We start from the raw sequence: 22,768 nt of genomic DNA, 5'->3' as shown, positions 1-22,768 counted from the left end.
ACTGAACATCCTTTAGTACGGTAGGCAAATACCTTATCAACATGGGCTACCGTGCCCAAAGGCAGAATACTAAATACTAACTGAATATTTTTTCTGTCGCTATTTAACATCTCAATATTATGTTTGGAATTAACAAAAGAAACTGCAGCACATCACAAATTATGGCAAAGGACAGGGCTCTGCTTATGATGCATTTAAAAGGCCGGGCATGATGACAATAGGCCCTATATATGCCATGAAAATCATATATAACGATACTCTACTTATTTCTATTTTGATACTCTTTCTATAACAATAATTGCCTACATAACAATACCCTCTATAATGATAATTGCCTATATAAATGATATACTGTATAACGATAATTGCCTACACAGGTATCACTAGCTTTTTTCGCTTCACGCGATTTCACTGTAACATGATTTTTAAAAGTTGATCTTAGGAATTCCACCTTGCAAAATTTGGATTGGAGTTCAATCTTGGAAATGGGCTGGCAAATTGAAGATATATAACATAGTTAAATCTTTTGACGACAAAATACATTGAATTTGATGATGTAGCTGAGACAAATATAAGAGAAATTCCCATATACAACTCACCAGATCTCCCTGACGCACAACGTTTGGTAACACATTGAGAATGCCATGGGAAATTTAATCAAAAAAAATAGGTTCCAGTGAAACTAGAATTTTTATATTTGTGAGAAATATGCAGAATTTATTATCCTGGCTTTGCTACTAAAGTTAGAGAAATAATAAAGAGGATAAGGAGACGAAAAATGCTGCTCGTCAGCCGAATCTTGACTGTTTCATTAAAATGAGTTATCAACCTACCATACCAGGCTCTTCAGGAAAGAAAACATACACACTCACTAGAATCAATCAAAAGTAGTAGAGACAGAAAAAATATAAATTTAATTCATTCATATTGGCTAAATTCATGGGATTTATTGATACATATAAAGGTTTGAATGATTAATTCAATAAAAAAAGTTCATTTGCTGTTGAGTTCAATTTTTTAATCCTTTTGAGTAAGACCAACTCTCTATTTTCCATGTTAAATTCAACTCACTTTATGTGATTTTGTCTTACACAACTATTTTGTGGAACCAATTAATCGTGTAAAGTGAGGGACACTTGTACAAAAATATCACTCTCTGGTCCTGATAGAACTTGTCATACTGTTAATATAGGCCTATTTCATCTCTAATGATAACACCTTTATAATGTTTTTTTGATCCTATAGGAGTTTCGCTGTATATTAGATCAATCAGTCATTGACCCTGAGTGTGGGAGGGATGACCCCCATGAACCCAATAACTTTGTCTATGAGACCATTTGACTTCCCCTTTCCCCAAAGACACTTGATGACAGGGTTGACCTATAATAATTCATGATCATAAAACCTGCCTACTCTCAGTATGTGCTATTGAATTCCTTACCTTATACAGTATATACATATACACTATATAGCAGGGTTGGGCATTTTGCAGGCGAAAAGGTATTTTCACTGAGACAGTGGCAAAAACTGGTAAAAACCATGGAAAAATGGCAAAAACGGTTTTGTGGCAAAAAAAATTTGACTCAATGTGTATTATATGTAACCGAAACTTGATATCATTACAACAATCAACTTTATACTGTTATATTGAAAAGTAATCTGGTAGAAAATAAATTTGCAAATAAATAAAGAGATACAGTTGATGCTTATTATAATGCCCTGCGTTATAGCGATCATTCCATTACAACAACCTGTAGGAAAAATTGGTTAAGTTTTCCTACGGGTGAGGGGTTGTTATAACAATATATAATTCTTTTGCATCAATTTTTTTTAAATGATACTAGACATAAATTAATGTGGAATGTATAGATTTGTTTCATGCTTGGCAAAAACCTATTTTTGTCAGGACATTTTTCAATGTAGTTTTTCCCCCAGCTATGGCAAAAACAAATCAACCCTAAAAATGATTGATTATTAAACCAAAACTTGAGTTCAAAACTATGTCATTTGCATAATAAATGGAAAAATAAATGCATAACAATGCCTCACATGCAGATAGATAGGGAAAGAATCTATTTTTGTTGGGACAGTTTTTACTGTGGTCATTTCCACCTATGGCAAAAACATGACAACCCTGATACAGTGAGATCTTGACATAATGATACTCTATGGATCAAGAAAAATGTAGTGGTGTAGAGAAATTTATTGTTATATCAAGCATCGTTGTAGTGAGGTTTCACCGTACGGTGATACCCAGACCTATGCAATTTCAGACGATTTTCTGTGAAAAATTCACATTTCTGAAATTCAAACATAATCACTGGATTATTGAGATAGCAGAGATCATTAAATGATAATCAAGTAAAAAATTGTTTTATTCGATCAGAACATTATATTTAATGAAATTGTATGAATTTTTGAGAGTTAGTAAAGATGAAACCGTTGCTGAGATTTTAGGATGGAATCCTAAAGCTTGTTTCATATGAGCCATTTTTCACAGAGGAGGTTACAATTTTATACGTGAAGTACAACACCAAGTTTAAAAAATAATTTGTTTAATATATTGCTCTTTGATGACAATGCACCTGGTCTGCAACTTTCAATAAACTCCAGCTAATGACTGAAATTTGTTTCCTTGCCTCCAAACACGAGCAGCTCATTTCTTTTGATTAGCCAAGGTGTTATCAAAATATTCAAAGTGCTTAACACACAATTTTCATTTGCACTGATTTCAGAGTGCAAATAAGGATTTTAATACAGTCTTTTTTACCTGACCAGATTGCAGTCATAACTTAAGTTAAATTTATGAAGCCCTATAGGAGAGTACTATAGCATCAGGGTTCGCGCTGCCAATCACCATTGCACCAAATCGCGACAAAATATTTCATTTGGCAAATGAATAAAAATCAAATTCACCAAATCTTGAGTGTCCATTAGGCTTCTTGATGGTCAAATTGACCATTTGATGTCAAAAATCTGGAAGTGAAATTTTTGTTGGCCAATTACGAACAATGTTAAGACTTTCGGGACGGTTCCAGAGGAGGGTAGGGGGTTTATGGAAGGGGATGCATATAAAAATTTGTTTCACGCATCCTATGGGACACATTCTTTCCTAGTTCCAAGAAGAAAAAAAAGTATAGAAAGAAGAAACTTCTCCTAACTTCTTTTTTCCCCTTTTTCTACTGCTTATCATGATTGCACAACCTTGAAAACCAGTTTTACTACTTTGAAGTACAGATGAAGCATTTTACTGCATTGTATTGATATAATATGTGGGTTGTTGGAGGATAAGATGACGAGGTATCTAGTTGCGTCCTTGAATGTAGGGCTGCATAACAAATTTTCTAATTACTGAGGGTTTTTCCCCATACAGGTTACATACTGGAAATTATGGTAAATTTGCTGCTATCTACCCACATTCAAAGACAGTCTATACTGTGTAAATTTGCTTCATTCCCACAAGATTGTGAATCCATGTTTTTTGAAAAATCTTAAATGTTTGGAACACTCGTTCAAATTTTAAAAAAATTTCCGAGATGGTTGTTGAGAGGGGGGAACAGAATCCGTAAAAACTCTACATTGAATATCCACAGTTTTGTCATCTAGCTGTTATGCAGTTGTCACAATTTCAAATTGTGAAAATCAAAGGTGTGTATGCAGAATCATTTTTTACAGGGGGTACAAGGATTTCTTCCACAGAAATTTTGGACCACTCTCAAAAGTAATTTCAAATTAACAGATTGTATAATAATGTATTTTTTTAAAATATTTTAATTTTCTGCAAAATTATTTAAAACATTTTTAATTTTTTATCTCCTTGGGGGGTGGGCACAGGTTCCCATGCCCTCCTCAGATTTTGCCTTCAGCGAAAATCCGGGTTTGCAACCCGCGACTACATACAATTTTCTAAGGTTTTCCAACCTAGAGTTAGCTATCCCTTTTAAATAAAAGCGCTGTTGCCACAACATTCACACAGACTTACAACATAAATATATATACATTACATTTCAAATCCACACATTAGCAATTTGGAGGATAGATGGCACCCTACTGAGCACAAAACATGCCAAACGCTGGACATACACACACAAGCACACTCAAGTTTCACCAACAGAAATCTAACATAGCTCCCTATATTCAGGTGTGAAAATACTGTGGCAGTTAAATGGTGGTAGATCAGAGTTTTCTTTGATAAAAATCAATAAGCATAGGCCTATATATCATGTTAATATAATTTTTAAACCAGAGTTTGTGTATTTCAAACAATTTTTTGTATTCTATTTTTTCTGAAATGATGGAAGAAAAAAAATGTATAAAGTATACATTTCTGATGATTGGGAAAAACCCATTATTGTCAGGACATTTTTTACTGCAGTTTTCTCCAGCGATGGCAAAAAACTCACCAACTCAAAGATTTATTAATTCTTATAGTAAAGTTTGTGATAAAAGCTATACTATTTGCATTTAAAAAAATAATCAAATGCACAATAATGTCTCACATGCATAAATGAGGGTAAAATCAATTTTTGCCACTTGGCAAAACTGGCAAAAACCTATTTTTGCCAGGACGGTTTTTCCAACTTGTGGCAAAAACTTGTCAATTCTGCTACATAGCTATAAATCAGTATTCAATATTTGTGTTTAACTCTTTCAGTGGCATTGACAAAATATCTCGCCTGCTTAAAAGCCTTTTATTTTAGCACTGAAAAGCCCAGATATTTAATAAAGTTTATTTCTCAATGCAACCCCCTTACCCTATACCCCTTCATAGATGCCGCTCCACTTTAATTTTCCTGGGTCCCGGGACCCAGGTTATTGAGAAAATCTGGGTCTTTTTTGAGTGAAAGTGTGTCCCTCTCGAAAAAAGAAGTTAGGTTCTACCCCTCCCATCATTTACAGGTAACCGTATACCCTCGTGAATCAAACAAATAATTTATTTCTAAAAACATGTTCAATCCAAAGATTCACTAACAAAAAAAAAGTTTAATTTTACTAGTATAACTAGGTTTAGCTATATTCATTGCTAAGTATTCTACTGGTAGAGAAAAGTTGAAAAGAAACCCCATCAACACTGGGGAATTAACATGTGTAACAAATTTAAAACAAATATAATTAAGTTAGACACATTATATATTTACTAATAAATCAGCCCCTCTTCCGATTTATTTTTCATTTCATAAAAAAAACCTTGGCTTTTTTAATAATATCTTCTGCATAAATTTAAAACAAATGATTCTGATGATCAACTGATTATACAGATCTTTTTAGAGCAATTTCCAGCTGAAAAGCTTTTCTTTTCCCTCCCTGCTGGTCCACAAGTGTGGTCTACCACCATTTTATAACTGCCACATATTTCACACCAGAATATGGGAGCTATGTTAGATTTGTAATGGTGAAACTAAACAGTGTGCTGGTGTGTCCAGAGCTGTGAGTGTCTTCTGTTTAGTATAGGTGGTGCTATCCTTCCTCCAAATCACTAATGTGTGGAGTTGCAATTCAATGTATATTCATGTTATACATCTGCCGATCATCATGGCAAGGGTGGCTCGAGACAAAATCTCTAGGGACCTGCTTTTACTGTCCCTCTTGCCCACCCCATTCCAATTTTTCCCTATCCCAATAATTTCTAAAAAAATTACAATTTTTTTCACTCTTTCATCCCAGATTTGGCACCTCTTCTGGAGCGACACCCTTTTTGGCCATATATTCCAAGAACCGCCTCTGTGACATGGCAACAGTGTTTTTCAAATGGATAGTTGAAAAAGATTCAAACTTGGAAAGCATCAGAAAATCATATTTAGCCAACCACCAATGCACATTAGCAGCCTAGTCGGTCCCAAATCCAGATTTTTGTGACGTGGAACTCACGACCACATAGCGGCTAAATGACAAAACACTGTGGATATATTTATGATCAAGTTTTTATAGATTCTGTCTCCCCCCCCCCCCAACAATCTTGGAAAAAAATTTTACAATTTGAATGGGCGATATATCCAATCGTATAAAGTTCTTCAAAATGACACATATGCAATCTTGTGGGAACGAAGCGTAACTATGCAGTAATTTTTTTTAAAATCATTGATAAGGTAGATTCATTCAGAAAGGATGCCTTACTTTTCCACAACAAAATTTTTCTTGAAAATATGATTTTTTCCCATTTCATCGATAATTTATTCATTTTACGTTTAAATCTAAAACTTTTTTTAAATCAATTTTTTTTTTAAATTTATGTCCAATCAAGATTAATTCCGCATTTCACAACCATATTCAGTCAGAACTGAATGAAAGTGAAATGCGATTTCAACATGACCAGATTTGCTACAAATGATTTGTAAACACAGATGACCAAGTTCATTGTCATTGGTCAATGTTGATCAATAAAAATTAAAAAAAATTGGAGTGGAAGGGGAGAAAGCATTTCTTTGAATCATGTCAGACACCTTTAATTTTTTATTGGAAGGATAAATGGTTTTTTTTCTCAAATTCATGTCGTACCCATAAACATTGATTTAAAGGAAGAAAACTTTGGCTTAAGTAAAAATTTTAACACTAAAATAGTATTGATCTTTAGAGGTTCTGGAACCAAGAGAAAACTTCAACTTAAACAGATATTTGAGTTATCAGAATTTGAATTATCAAGAATTGACTGTATTCAGAACAATGCCCTATTTCACCATGAAGTATCCAACAGATACTATAGTCTACATAACTACATAAATAATTTTACACTGGTTTTGATCTCACTTGATAAACTATATTTCTTCTAAACCAGCTGATGCTTTGTCTGAATTAAATCAGGCTGGTTAATCTCTATATGCTGAATTTAGATTCGGATAGATTTTCATTATTTTTTATTTTTATTTCCCCTTCTCATCTGTTAGAGATATCAACCAAGAAATTCATGAAAAAAAAATCCTATATGTTTTCTGAACTTGCCCACATGTCCATAGAAAAAACATTAAAAATAAGAACAAAAATTATTAAATTCTATTCTTTCTTGAAATAGATGATTAAAAAAAAATTAATTTATAACAAGTGCTGAAATGAGTGAAATTTTTGTTTTCTGAATTAAGTTTGAACCTCACACCTTCAGTAAGGAAAATAAAGTGCTTTCATCAGGGATCGACTTTGACTTGATGGGGCCCCGGGCAAAAGAGGTATTAGGCCCCCCCCCCCTTGACTGTGGTCAAAGAGGTTCAGTATGTCAACAAATAAAGTGCATGTTGTTTGTAAATGCATAAAAAATAACACTATTTTAATTGAGAAACGCGATGTAAAATTCTATATGTATAAATTATATTGAGAAGACACCAACGAATAAGGCAAATACACAAAAAATAATAAAAGTCCTAATGCATTTCAACACCAATAATGGGTGCCGTCTTCAGAGGAAAAAGGAAGGACTTTTATTATTGCATTAGGACTTTTATTATTTTTTGTGTATTTGCCTTATTCGTTGGTGTCTTCTCAATATTCTTGGGCAAAGTTGATCAACTATTCTATGTATAAATTATGTCTCCATAATTTCTTCCAAAATTCTCCATAAAATACACTCATGTCCATAAATTAAGGGTAATTCAGAATCACACGGAAATCAAAATCTAAAGTAAAAATTTCACCTGTAGAATTATCACACACATCTGCAAGAATGATATGCAAATTTCAGGAAGCCACCAGACGATGCCGATAGTACATCACAATGACGAGAGTGTAAGAGGGGGGTATATAAGGAATGGTGGCAAAGAAGTAAAATTGTTCACAAGAGTTTTGTAAGGCACTCAGTGCCAAAAGCGAATAGTTATGACACAGAGGACGCATGTGGGTGATTTTTTATGTGGTAGAATTATCAGCCGCCTGGAATGTGGGCGTACTCAGATGGAAGTATCAGAGGAACTTGGAATTGCCCAAAGTATCATCTCTAGGCTTTGGCAACGATTCCAAGATAACGGAAATGTCAGTAGACGTTACAGTACAGGTCGCCCCCGAGTTACAACTCAGAATGAAGACCGGTATTTGGCAGTAACTGCCAAAAGAAGCAGACGGAGTACAGCATATGACCTGTCTCGTCCGCTATCTGAAGCCATGGGTACCACAGTTTCAAGGCAAACCGTGTACAGACGTTTGGGAGATATTGGTCTATATGCTCGCAGGCCTGTCAGATGTGTTCCGCTCACAGCAACTCACTGTCGGCAGCGATTAGCCTGGAGTAGAGAACATGCAATGTGGACATCGTCACAGTGGGCTTGTGTGATGTTTTCCGACGAGTCCAGGTTTAGCTTGCAGTCCGATTCATGTCGGACTTTCATATAGAGAACGCCAGGTACCCGTTACCACCAAGACAACATCATTGAATGACACCGTTATGGTGGTGCAGCATTGCTCGTTTGGGGTGGAATTATACTGGGTTCCAGAACAGATCTGCATCTTCAAACCGGAACCATGAGAGGCCAAATTTATCGGGACATCATTCTGGAACAACATGTACATTTGTTTATAGGTGCTATGGGCGCAGAATTTGTGTTTATGGATGACAACGCCCGTCCTCACCGAGCAAACATCGTAAACGAATGCCTTGAATCTGAGGATATAACCCGTATGGAATGGCCAGCATTCTCACCTGACTTGAATCCGATAGAGCATGTGTGGGACATGCTTGGCCGACGAGTTGCAGCCCGTCAACCACCTCCTACATGTGTACCGGAACTTCGGAGAGCATTGCTTGCTGAGTGGAATGATCTTCCCCAAGATCAGATCGATAATTTGATACTCAGCATGCCTAGGCGTTGTATGGACTGTATTTCATCGCATGGGAGACATACAATGTATTAACCATCATACCAACCAAGCAAAAAATCGTAGTTTTTACGAATGGTATCATACATACACCATCGTTTTTGTTCTTTATCTTTTGTTTAATAAATGGGCTTTATGAATAAGTAACATTTGTTTTGTTTCTGAACCTTTATTTGCCGGAGCTGGCATTATCCTTAATTTATGGACATGAGTGTATCTTACAACAAATACTTTTTTCACACTCTCATGAGCAAAATCATTGGTAATGTCATCAAAATATAATTTCCGAGTTATCTCAGCTTCAATACACAATAAAGCTAGAGAGATGACAGTTTTTTTTATAAAAGACTTGAGCGAACTGATGATTTTCCTTTTTAATAAGACGAATGATTTTTCTTTAGAACAGTTTGATATTGGTGATGTTGTTAATGACAATTCAATGCTGTCTCAACATTTGGAGAAACATCTCTTTTAAACCTCTAGTATTATTTAACATTTGTGTGCATTGTGTCACCAACCTCAATCAAGGATGGAAATTGTTGCAGTTCATCTGAAGTTTTGCATTGCAAATATACAGAATTTTCATGAAAATTTGAGGACTTCTCATGTTTATCAAACATGCAAACTTTTTTGTCATTTGATAAAAATTGTTTTTTCGGGTTCGAAGACCGTCGTCCGTTTGAGTTTGTTCTCAACGTTTCCCCAACACTAGTGGTTGGCATCATCAGGAGAATTGATAAACTGGATCAAAGTCAAGTTTTCCGGAGTCTCAGGTTGTATTTATGCACATAAGTGGCTTGATTTCACACATAAGTTCACTATTGTTTTGCGATTGGTCAGTTGATTCTATGGCTGGCAGCGTATTGTAAACAGTTGTTATGCTGGTAGAACCTGATTGGTCGAGAGATGTGGAGCTATCTGATTGGCTGTTGTCATCATTCTGTTGCTGGACCTTGAAGGGGAAGGTTCTTGTTCTTCTGAGAGCTGGTGTCCAGGATCTGCTCAATTTCAAAGTTTCTTCTCTTCTATTATAGCTGTTTTTGTGCTTGTATATTTCAATAGCCTCTCTGTAGATTCGTGGGAAGAAGTGGTCAACATTAGCTAGTACCTGTGTTTTGCTGAACTGTACACTGTGGTTGTCGTAAAGCGCATGCTCTGCCACCGCCGACTTTTCTGTTTGGCCCATTCTGCAGCATCGTTCGTGCTCTTTTATTCTTGTGGCCACAGATCTTTTTGTGGTTCCAATATATACCTGACCACAGGTGCACGGTATTCGGTAGATCCCCGGTGTTGATAGAGGGTCACGGTGGTCTTTTGCTGATCGCAGCATTTCACATATTTTTCTGGTTAGTTTGAAAATGGTCTTTATACGATGTTTTTTCATGACCTTGCTGATTCTTGCCGTCACTCCGGGGATAAAAGGCAGCACAGCTTTTCCAATTGATTGTGACTGCTCATTTTCCGTTGGTGATTCCTTGATGGAGCGTAAGGCTTTCTTGATGTCGTCTTTCGTGTACCCATTAGAGCGGAAAACTGATTTCAAGTGCTCAATCTCTTTACCTAGATACTCTACAACTGACCAATCGCAAAACAATAGTGTAGTTCAAGCCACTTATGTGCATAAATACAACCTGAGACTTCGGAAAACTTGACTTTGATCCAGTTTATCAATTCTCCTGATGATGCCAACCACTAGTGTTGGGGAAACGTTGAGAACAAACTCAAACGGACGACGGTCTTCGAACCCGAAAAAACAATTTTTATCAAATGATGGCCGCGAAAACCTTATCAACTATTTTTTGTCATTGTTTTATAATCATTTTATGGCTAGAAAGATGTGAAAATGAGGAATCGAACAAAAGACTATGACACATTGAAACATATTTTTGTCGTGGAGTTAATATTGCAATAGGTGCATGCTATGCAAAGTCTATTATTGATTGCCATAATATGAGCATTGATATTTAATAGGGTTTGCTAATAATGGACATTTTGGAAATATTATGATATGAGGGGCTCACAACCATAGTAGGCCAAGTCCATTTACCTTTATCATGGATAATAACATCTTAAAGTTTTTATAAAAGCCTTGCTTTTACAAATTTTGTGAAAGTAGAGCACTAAAAATAATAGTTTTAACTGAACTTTGACATATTTAATTCCTTTACATCACTATAATTGAATTAGTTGTCTGTCAAAGACTTTAAGGTGATATTATCCATAATAAAGATAAATGGACTTGGTCTACTATGGTTGTGAACCCCTCATATGATTTTGGGATTGATGATTAATTAATATTTAATAGGGTTTGCTAATAATGAATACGTTGGAAATAGTACGATGTGATTTAGGCTGGGATTACACTATAAAAGTTCGGTAAAGATCTTTTACAAAACTTGAAACAAAACAACCAAAATGCCTGTTAGTTACATTTGCTCAAATATAAATAATGTACTTATTGGTTGAATTTTCAAGTTTTATAAATGAATTTTTATAAAACTTTTATAGCGTAATCCTGGTCTTAGAGAAAATTCTTTGATTTCCAAAATTTTACGAAATAAAATTTACAAAAAATTTGAGGAAAATATATATATACTATTTTAAGTTTGGGATCCCCCCCTTAAAACATGGGGCCCGTGTCGAAATCGGGCCCTATCTTTCATGAGTGAAAAAAAAATTTATTAACAAAACCTATGTTCCCAATTGGGGACATTGACCGTTAAAAGGTCAAGAGAGGTTCTGCTAGCTTATATCACTGTTTGAAAATTAAAAAAGCTTGAACTGTAATGGTAAAAATTATTGAAGTAGCTTTCTAGGTTTACATACAACACATTAGAGATCATAGTACAGTGACACCTTGGCTAACGCATGTCTCAGCTTACAAATGTTTTACCTAATGACGATTTTTTTTGCAATTTTTCAGGCATGACTAATGAATATGGATTCAGCTTCGAACATTTTGTCATAATATAAACATAGGGATGTACATGCTAACCTGACGGGGCGCGGTAGCCCAGGTCGATAAGATACTTGCCTAAAGTACCAAAGGATGTTTAGAGGTGTTGTGAGTTCGATACCCGGTTCGTCCTTGTCAGAAAACTTTCCTGACACAGGGGTACGACGGAAACGGTGACATGGCCGCAGAAAAAATTGCTACCGCAGGAAGTCCCCCCCATCGAGGGGTTAGCGCGCCAACCTCTCAATGAGTATAAAAAACAAGCCTGCCGTTCGGAATCGTCAATAAATTGTATGTCCTGATCTAATTAGCCCTCGTGTGCAGAAAATGACCATGCTGCGACAAAAATGATCAAATGATCAAGCTAACCTGACACAGCTGCATTTTGAGCTAAAATTGTGGGCCAATCATGATGAGAATTACTCTATCACCCAAACCTGATTAGTTCATGAATTAATCAGTTCATGATTAGTCAGAATCTCTTTTCAGATGTATTTATACTTAGTTGCATGTATGACTAGGCCTTTCACTTACACAAAAGAGATTTACCGGGCCACAAGATTTCAAAGGTTGAGAACCACTGATATAGGGGAACACCTATGAAGCCAACTGTCACAGATTAAAGATAATACAGTAAAAGTCTGTACTTTGTAACAAGGAAAGCTCACAATTATGGAGAAATCGTCATTATAACAGGTTTCTTGCTATAAGTGAATTTCAGTTTTTCTTTTTTTCTGCTCTGTCAGACTATGAATTATATAAAATTCTTGCTTTATCAGCATTATGCATTAGTCTTTTAGATCATTATGCAGATATTAATGAATAAACAGAGCTCCAGTCATGAAAGTAGTTTTTGGGGATGAAAATTGATTTTTTTTCCCCACAGAAATTCATTGTCTGAATTTTTTTGTAAGGAAATTTGTACTCTCAAAGCCAGGGCTTACCAAATTTTACCAGTTTTCAAAGTTTTTTAAAGTTCATCTCAACATTAATATCCAGAAAATGTCTTTCTTTGGACTAGTCAAAATGTTCCAATTTTTTCTTACACTCCCATAACACTCTGCAGCACCCTTGGTTAAGAACCACTGTTTCAGACTGTTTCAAGTTTTAATTGTTCTAATCAAAAACAAGAAATCTTTTACTCCTAATAAATTTATCTGGAGCTTAATTTTTATTTTAATTTGTTAATCCCTGCTCAAAGCAATTAAGCTGACTGACAGAACAATTGAAATGTTCAATTATCATAACCCTGCTCGACTCCATGACAGAATTTAATAAGAGTCTGGATTTAATGAGCAAATTAATATATTTTATTTGGCATAATGTTAATTGTATGACATTTTTGTTGCTTTTAGCAGGCAGTTTTTCACTGTAGCTGAGATTAAACAAGCAATTTGAAAGGGAAACTTGGAAAAATAAATAAAAAAATGAGAAAGAATGAAAAGTGAAGGCAAGGGGAACCACAAAATTGCATTTCTTTTGCCTTTCTCATAATATGGAGATAATACAATTGACGAGAGATAAATGTAAGAAAGATTCAAATACAAATACAACGCCACAACAGACAAAATGCCCAACGAGGTGGCTGATAAAAAGATGCCCATAAAAATATGGTTGTCATATATTTCAAAAATACAGCAACCCAATTAAAAATGCAATTAACACAAATTATAAACAATGTATACACATGATAAAATATTATACAACGCCCATAAAAAATACTTATGGTATACTTGTTGAAAAATACTTGTTGAACATGTTACGGTTTGAAACAACTTTTCTTCTAGTGCTCATCGGGTTATTCAATCGGGTCATCTTCTTTGCGGATAAACCAAACAATAAAAGAATGGTTCATTGTTTTCGAAAAACCAACTTCAAACTTTTGAGGGAAAGGCTAGGGTTAATTTTCAAAGACCGGTTGGTATCAATGGGTATGGTTTGTGAGTGAGAAGATTGTGTCCATTTTTATTAAGAACTTTCTGGCCCACCGCACCTTCTAGATATAGATCAGAAGTATATTATCTCTCTCTCAGATCCCCAAATTCAGGAATAAGGTGTACCTCATTTTAAGTGTTACACCTTTTATTTTGAGACTTAACAGGGTGTTGAATCAACTCCTGTTGTCAGTCACTGGTGCACTTTACGTGGATGATCTTTTAATATCATACCAATCAATGAATATCAGGTCAGCAGAGAGACAATTACAAACAGCACTCAACGAGATCAGTAAGTGCGCTCATAATAATGGCTTCTCTTTCTCTGGCAGCAGTTATTATTATACACGTGATTATTATTATTAATATATTATTATTAATTATACACGTGATTATTATTATTAATATATTATTATTAATTATACACGTGATTCCTTGTGAAAAACTAATAGCAAAAAGTGTTTTCCATTTTAGGATCTGACGAATATTTAATGAGTTATGATGCTTTGAATTTTTGTGACATGTCATTTTTATAATGGCCAGTTACATGCCAAACAAACACCCAACGAAAGCAAATTTTTCCACCAGCAGCAGGTTGCCACTTCTTGAAAATGAACTGAAATATTCAATCCCATTAGAAACCAAGTTCAACCTTCTTCTTTCATGATTGGCGTTTTTTCTCTCAATGTGGTGTGATGGTATAACCTTTTGGTTACGTGTAGCTTACGTGCAATTATGTGTTAGTTTCATCCACTGTATTGGCAAATTTATCACCAGATTTGTAAAGTGTTAGTCAAATGAGATCTACTTCAAATTTTTCTTAACCAAATCAATACTTTTTTGCCCAAACGTGGTAATTTGCTCTCTTTCACTATCAAGTCTAATTTTTTGAACGAAGGTGCATACAGTGTGTTGTGTTCACTATGCGATCATTTTTATACGCTGTCGTTTTAATCAGATTACATGTTGATCAATGAAATGGCAATATTTTTCAGGTATTATAAATTTCATCAAAACAGTCACGTCACGTGTAAAAAACTTCAATGAAGATTGCAAAAATGGTAGCTTGATGAAGGTAACTTGTAAAAACAGTAAAATAATAATGATTCAATCAGAAACTTTCAAACTAGTCAATTTATGAAATGACATATTCAAAATAATTAGTGGTTTCATATATTTTCTATTGATTATTCATAGTGTCACATTTTCATATGCACATTCATAACATGAATGAGATGCCGTAAAAATTTTAAACTGTAATTGTTTGACTTCATCGTGACAATTTGTAACTGTGATCAATTTCATTCATTATGCTTGTTGTGTTACTCAAATAATTGTTGCAGAATTACAATCAAAAGCTGTGATGCAACATGTAAATCTTCCAAAACTTCTGAATCGGAACTGGGAAAAAATTTCATCTCAAAATTGTTGGAGATACTTTATTCATTTAAGGGGTGTCATGACTCCTGTAGTCGATTTTTCTAACATGACTTCATTTTCACAATTTTCTAACATGACTATAGTGACGGACTCGCGATGCGAGGATCCGGGTTCGAACCCCACAGTGGTGGTCGGCTGAAGTTGGTTTTCTGTGGTTCCCAACTTCAAGGCGCAAATGTGAGCCGATCTCCCCGTTAAAAAGTCTCGCCACAGAGAGCAACAGTCCTACAACAATAAATCATTCAATCATAACACTTCACTCATAGTTAGAAAAACTAGTGGCAGATGGCAGCACTACACATAACAGGCATTACAGAGAAACAACAAAACTTCACGTCAGGTTTCACTACACGTACACGCACATTCCCGCATGTACCGATTCGTTGGGGGGTTCCGGGGGGTGCGGGCGGGGCGCATGTGTGGTGTAGTAGTAGTAGGTAGGGCCTCCAAAAAATGGCTCGGGGATCCATGATGTTCTTAAGTCAGCCACCTCGTTGGGCAATTTGCCTGTTGTGGCGTTGTATTTGTATTTGTATTTGAATAAAAAATATTTCATTCAATTATGAAAATAAAATGCAAAAAATTTTGTGTCAACTGAGTTAATTTTTTTTTTCAAAATAAAGTGAAAAATTATTGAGTTATAGTGTAAACATGAACAAGAAAAAATGCCTTCAATGTGATTTTTACAAATTGCTTTTGAGCTCATTCATTTAAGATGTGGAAAAACCTACTACACCAAAAATCCTGAGAAATTTTGTAGAAATATTTATATGGCATATTTTAGTAAGATGAACCTCGAACTTCCATATTTTATCACCCATAAGAATTTTATGAATTTTATAGTTTGAAAAAATGTATAAATTTCAAAAATCGGAGAACTCAATATTTGTTGTAAAAAATATTTGGATCTAGAGAGAGATAGATGGTTTTTTCTCAGATTTTTGTCACATGGTGGTTTACTAACACATTTGAGCAAAATTTCTGGGGTGGCAGTAGTTTTTTTTAATCTCACGGATGAACTCAAAAACTCTGTAATCGTAGAAAATTGTAGTAACTAAGAACCATGTAAAAATTTGAAAAGGGCACACACACCTACAACAAAAGAGGGAAAAGAAACTGGTTTATACTTTCTCGATTTCTTAGGGTTATATTATTGTTCAGTTTAAAAAAATGCCAAGTTAAACGTTTGGTGTATGTTCAGTGAATTTGTTAGAATTTTGAAGGGACATCATCAATTTTTAAAGAGTTATAACTCAATTATGGGTCAAATGAAAAAAAACAGAAAACATTTTTCCATATCAGTTTTTCACAAGGAATCACATTTGTAATTATTGGGCAGTCGATAGTTACCACCCTGTATAAAGCTCTAGTAAGATCAAAGCTCGACTACAGTTTCATTGTATACAGGTCAGCACCTCTGAGCTATCTGAGTGTGCTCGATCCAGTTCACCAGCTAGCCCTCCAGATTTGTTCAGGAGCTTTCTAAACATCTCCCATGGAAAGTTTCTACGTAGAATGTAACGAGCCAACACTAACATTGGAGCCAGCAAGAAAACTTGCAATATTATATCAAAATGAAGTCTCTACCAGATCATCCACTTCTTCTTTAATTATACAGGGCTTTATGCCTAAGGGCCATCCCCTGTTTGAGAAAAATATGCCAAAATAATAGAGAATGTCTTATGAAAAGTTATACTTGCAGAAATCGAGCAAAAACAAGGGAAAAGTAGATACTCAAACATTCTCCCATCTCCTCTTCTCAAAAAAGATAAAAAAAACACAAACAAAACAACCAGACAAAAAAAAAAAAAACGCAGATCAACCACTTCATCATGTCATTTTTAATCTTGCATTTTAGACATTTTGCTGCTCACCCTTCATGTGCTCCATCTTTTTGTCTCAGAATGAGGGCACTCTTAGAGGAGTTGAACATCAGCCACGTGGCCCCAGTTGCTCAATATCTGGCACCATGGGAACAGTCTTTGCCAGATGGCTTTTTTAAACTATTGTTATACCTGAGAGACAACACAGTAGATATTCCTTAGGCACAGGGGCAAGTATCATAGGTACTTTCCCATTTACATCGACGGCTGTAAGAGCCCGGGATATGTCAGTTATGCTGACATCTTTCAAATTTCTGACACATTCTCTATTAATTCAGTGGAACTGTACGCTATCCTTCAAGCTCTCTGTTATATACAACACAAATGCCATCGATGATGCATCATTTATAGTGACTCTCAGTGCAGTGCGAGCACTGTGTTCCTTTACTTTTCATATTAATTCATTCACACATGCCATCTTTCATGAACTACATTATCTTACACATCATGGTATCACAGTAAAATTTTACTAAATACAGGCTGATGTTGGAATAGCTGGCAATGAGAAAGCAGACAATGCAGCTCGAACAACATCTAACATCGACTGACTTTTGGTTCCTGCCGGTGACTACTTATCAATCCTCCGAGAAGTGATGCATCACTGCTCGCAGGACCATTGGAATTACCAAATAAATAATAAATTACATGCCACTAAGCGAACAATCAGTCATTGGCATTTGAGCTGCAAGGCTAACCAAAAGGAGGAAGTCTTGCTCGTCTGATTGAGCATCACCTCACGCAATCATATCTTTTAATATGGCAGAATCCAGGGCCGGATCTTGAATCCTGCAAACTACATGATCGCAGGGGGTGATTTTTAGGCTTTGTTTCAAAGGTGAATATTTTCAGAGAAAATATTACTATACAGTAATAAGGTCAACAAGGTCGAATCTTTGCAAATTAACGATGGAGATATAACATCGGTCCATTTGGTGCCAAATGTGGTGAACTGAGCTGAGAGGGACAGAATATTAACAGGACAACCCCTTCCCTATAAAAATAGACTCGTCCATAAACTGTGGCCTAGTGCTAATGTTAAGGCCACAATCGCTCCCACACAAGGGTTTTTCTTCTGGGATCCCGCACCTAAAATGCACTCAAGTGTGTATTTTCTGGGAATCTTACCGCCTTTCCGGGGATCCCGTAGCAAAGGAGCAGATTATTGCTAGCTGAACAGAATTATTTTAACCAAAAATAATTTTCAGTGCCTACTTCATTTTAAGGCATACCAGGTATATTTTCATATGGCATCTGGGTGTCCAGGAGCATTATCCAGTATCAAAATGACTTTGAATAGCATGTCTTCACTCTTAGGGCCACAACTGGGGGAGGCGGGTCTCATGCCCCGGGTGCTGGACCAGAGGGGGCACAAATTTCATTCTCAACCCTTACCTTCAACATTACAAGGGGGCGCCAAAATGCGCACTTACCCCGGGAGACCAAGCATCTAGTTGCGGCCCTATTCAATCTCAAGGTACTTCCTGACTTCCGGAACGAAACACTGTTTACACCAATCCAGGAAAAGTGTTTTCGTAATCCAAGCCTTTTTATTGTTCATCCAAAATGCTGTGGGAGCTCTGACTTTCCCTTCAATGTTTGCAGATTCATAGATTTGAAATGACAGTGGGCTTTGTCATGTACACATATACATTTGGGCAAAATAACATAGTAAGCCTACCTTTACTTGCCTTAAAACCAGGGATCACTTTTCTTCTTGGGTGATAATTTTCTTTGCAGCCTTTTTTTTCTAAAATAGCGCAGGTTCATCAGTGTTAAACACCTGCTGATGTGCATAACACTTCTCTTCAATAATTTTCTGCAAAGTCTTTGGAAATTTTCTAGCTGCCTCCTGATCGGCAGAAGCTTGATAGCCAGTGATTTTTACATTGTGTAATTTGAATCATTTCTTAAACTTATGAAACCAACCTCTACTTGCATAATATTCTGATGAAGTAGACGTTTCATCAGCCCTTTATGGAAGAGTAAAATTTTTTCTCATTTTTTTGTTATAATATTACAATTAATTGGAACAACTTTTTTTTGCAGTCTAGTTACTCGCAAAAAAACTCCCAGCATTTTCTGTACGAGAAACACATCAATCCTGTAGGCGATGCAAAGTTTTTGCTACCACAACCATGGCTGATCAAATTTCATATTCCTTTTTCTTGATATATCTCACAGTAAATTCGTTGATTCCATAATGGCAGGCCACAGTGGCAATTGACTTATTTTTCGCCAAGCATAGTCTATTTATCCAATTTTTCTTTTAAAGTTTTCACTTTTTTTTGTCTTTCCAAAGCATTATCAGTAGAACAGAAAAATAAACCATTCTAAACACTCAAAACTCAAAAACATGATGTTAAACAAGTGAGAAAGGAACTTATGAAAAAAGTTAGAATGTAAAACATTAGTACAGATATTATGTGGAGTACATAGAATTGGAAAACCTACCATTTACGATCTTCACAAACAAAAAAGAATTTGTTAATAATTCCCGATCTGAGCAGACTACAAAATCTGTTTAAAGAATAAGGCAATCGTATTTAACTAGTAACAGTATTTAAATAAGGAATTACAATTTTAATTAACTTATGTTACTATATATGCATATATATATTTCATTAATTTTTTTTCAAAGGAAAATATGAATCAAAGTGCTCAAAAAGGTAAATTATTGCTTTAAATATGAAGACTTGGGAAATAAATAAAAGTTGATCCATAATCCGGAATCACCTAGGTTCAGAGAAGTCCTACTGTACCATTTAATTTCCAATGAAAAACTAACAGTAAAATTATTGACTATAAAAACTTAATAAAGACTATATAAACTTAATAAAGCGATAAAAATATTAAACTTAGAAATAAACTACCACTTACAGTGATAAGCTCGAGATATTTCAGCTGCTAAAGAATTTATTATTCAAGGGAAGTTTCTTTTTTGTAGCACAGATCTTCTTCTTCTTCTTCTTCAATTATACAGGGCTTTATGCCTTCGGGCCAAGTGTAGCACAGATCATGTCCAATCTCACGATCGCATAATTGACTTGACTTGATTAATTAATGTGTGGACAAATATTATTTATTTCCTTAATATGCTGACGACTTTGATCGACTGCATTAATAAATTACACAAAAAAGCTTCTGGAAAATGTGTGACTTTTGATTGGTTAAAGAATTCACCAGTCCGATCCTCTACTAGCTAAAAACCCCCGTAAAATTTTGATGCTGGCAAGTCTCACGGTTCTAAGAAATCTTGGACACAACAAAATAGTTTATGAGAACCGCAGGTTTGATCCCAATCGAAATTAGATTTTCCGAAAAAGAATAAGTCAACATTTTTATTTTGTCGAGATGTTCATAATTTTTACTCGAGATAGAGATTCCTAAATATTTTGTTATTCAAGTTCGCTCAATTTGATTGTGCTAATTTCATGAAATGAAAGTTTACAAACAAGATTGCCGAAAGTTTGTAAACTTATAATTATTTCGGGTAGTTATGGTTTCGAGGTTTTTTTGCCTAATGTGTGAGGAAACATAATAAATCTGACCATACATCCCGTATTTTTCCGGGATAGTCTCGGTTTCTTCAGTTTTTATGGATATCCCGACCATGGGCGGAGATAGATTCAGAGTCAAACGTGGAGTCGACTGATCTAAGGTATATATTATCACAAAAATGAGAAACTTTGCCTGGTTTTAATTTATACAAAAATTGCCACGTTTTTAAGACAAATAAATTCAATTGGTTGAATGGTCGACGCGCGTTTCGGCTCTTCAATGGAGAGCCGTCATCAGGACCTCGTGGTCAGAATTCACACGAATCAGTCGTGGGGTGGTGATGTTTACGTCTGGTCGTCCGAAGACTTCGCCTTTGTATTTACTGCGTCCGAGTGGTCTTTGGATGCGAATTGGGGAGCCATCTGTTGCAAACTATTGAAAGTTTTGTCACGACTGAGGTTGATAAAGCCTGTCCAAGCTGACGAAATAGGTGGCGTGTTTCTTCCATCATTAACGAGGAAATTCTGGCATGTTCTGATGAAGTATCCCTCGAGAAAATTCAATTCAGAATTGTGTGTTGCTTTTTAAAAACAAACGCTTTATCAAAATCAAAATAACGTGAACGTTGCCAACAGTGTTGGACCAGAGGGGGCACAAATTTCATTCTCAACCCTTACCTTCAACATTACAAGGGGGCGCCAAAATGCGCACTTACCCCGGGAGACCAAGCATCTAGTTGCGGCCCTATTCAATCTCAAGGTACTTCCTGACTTCCGGAACGAAACACTGTTTACACCAATCTAGGAAAAGTGTTTTCGTAATCCAAGCCTTTTTATTTTTTATTGTTCATCCAAAATGCTGTGGGAGCTCTGACTTTCCCTTCAATGTTTGCAGATTCATAGATTTGAAATGACAGTGGGCTTTGTCATGTACACATATACATTTGGGCAAAATAACATAGTAAGCCTACCTTTACTTGCCTTAAAACCAGGGATCACTTTTCTTCTTGGGTGATAATTTTCTTTGCAGCCTTTTTTTTCTAAAATAGCGCAGGTTCATCAGTGTTAAACACCTGCTGATGTGCATAACACTTCTCTTCAATAATTTTCTGCAAAGTCTTTGGAAATTTTCTAGCTGCCTCCTGATCGGCAGAAGCTTGATAGCCAGTGATTTTTACATTGTGTAATTTGAATCATTTCTTAAACCTATGAAACCAACCTCTACTTGCATAATATTCTGATGAAGTAGACGTTTCATCAGCCCTTTATGGAAGAGTAAAATTTTTTCTCATTTTTTTGTTATAATATTACAATTAATTGGAACAACTTTTTTTTGCAGTCTAGTTACTCACAAAAAAACTCCCAGCATTTTCTGTACGAGAAACACATCGATCCCGTTGGCGATGCAAAATTTTTGCTACCACAACCAAAATAATGTAAACGTTGCCAACAGTGTTGAGCAACACTGTTGGCAACGTTCACGTTATTTTGATTTTGATAAAGCATTTGTTTTTAAAAAAGCGACACACAATTCTGAATTGAATTTTCTCGAGGGATACTTCATCAGAACATGCCAGAATTTCCTCGTTAATGATGGAAGAAACACGCCACCTATTTCGTCAGCTTGGACAGGCTTTATCAACCTCAGTCGTGACAAAACTTTCAATAGTTTGCAACAGATGGCTCCCCAATTCGCATCCAAAGACCACTCGGACGCAGTAAATACAAAGGCGAAGTCTTCGGACGACCAGACGTAAACATCACCCCTCCACGACTGATTCTGACCACAAGGTCCTGATGACGGCTCTCCATTGAAGAGCCGAAACGCGCGTCGACCATTCGACCAATTGAATTTATTTGTCTTAAAAACGTGGCAATTTTTGTATAAATGAATGTATATAGATCAATTGACATCATCATCGTCAAAGGTGAAGTTGACTGATCTAATGTGCATATGCATATATGAATTGACATCATCTTGTCCCCCCCCAGACTTCCAAGTCAATCACCGCCTATGATCGCGACATTTTTTGCAAAATCGTCTCGGTTTTCCCAGTTTTTCACACTAGTCTGACCATATTTCCTCAAGAGAAATACGGGAAGTCGGAATTCCAAATACGGGACATCACCAATTATCGTCATGAACAACGCCAAAAGTGTAAAAAGTTGCCAAATATTGCTGTAATTACGGAAAAATCACAATGGCCGGAAACGAAGCGTTACTGCAAATTGCAGGGGATTAAAATGAATTCTACGTATTAAAAC

General features: G+C 35.7%; 1 protein-coding gene across 1 annotated transcript in view; it reads right to left on the bottom strand.

Moving 5' to 3' along the window:
- Dus4 (Dihydrouridine synthase 4) overlaps positions 1–19,961 on the bottom strand; it is a 62,290-nt gene extending 42,329 nt beyond the window's left edge. Inside the window, exon 1 of the mRNA XM_089253513.1 lies at positions 19,884–19,961. The gene's annotated coding sequence lies outside the window, so the exon portion shown is untranslated. The remainder of the gene's footprint in view (positions 1–19,883) is intronic.
- Positions 19,962–22,768: the final 2,807 nt, after the last annotated feature.

The sequence above is a fragment of the Pholcus phalangioides genome, unplaced genomic scaffold, assembly GCF_987345545.1.
Source record: "Pholcus phalangioides strain wild (caught in Gottingen) unplaced genomic scaffold, Ppha-v1.0 ptg000039l_1, whole genome shotgun sequence".
NCBI classification, from domain to species: Eukaryota; Metazoa; Arthropoda; class Arachnida; order Araneae; family Pholcidae; genus Pholcus; species Pholcus phalangioides.
The sequence above is the reverse complement of the archived record's forward strand: the minus strand, read 5'-3'. Positions and strand labels throughout refer to the sequence as shown.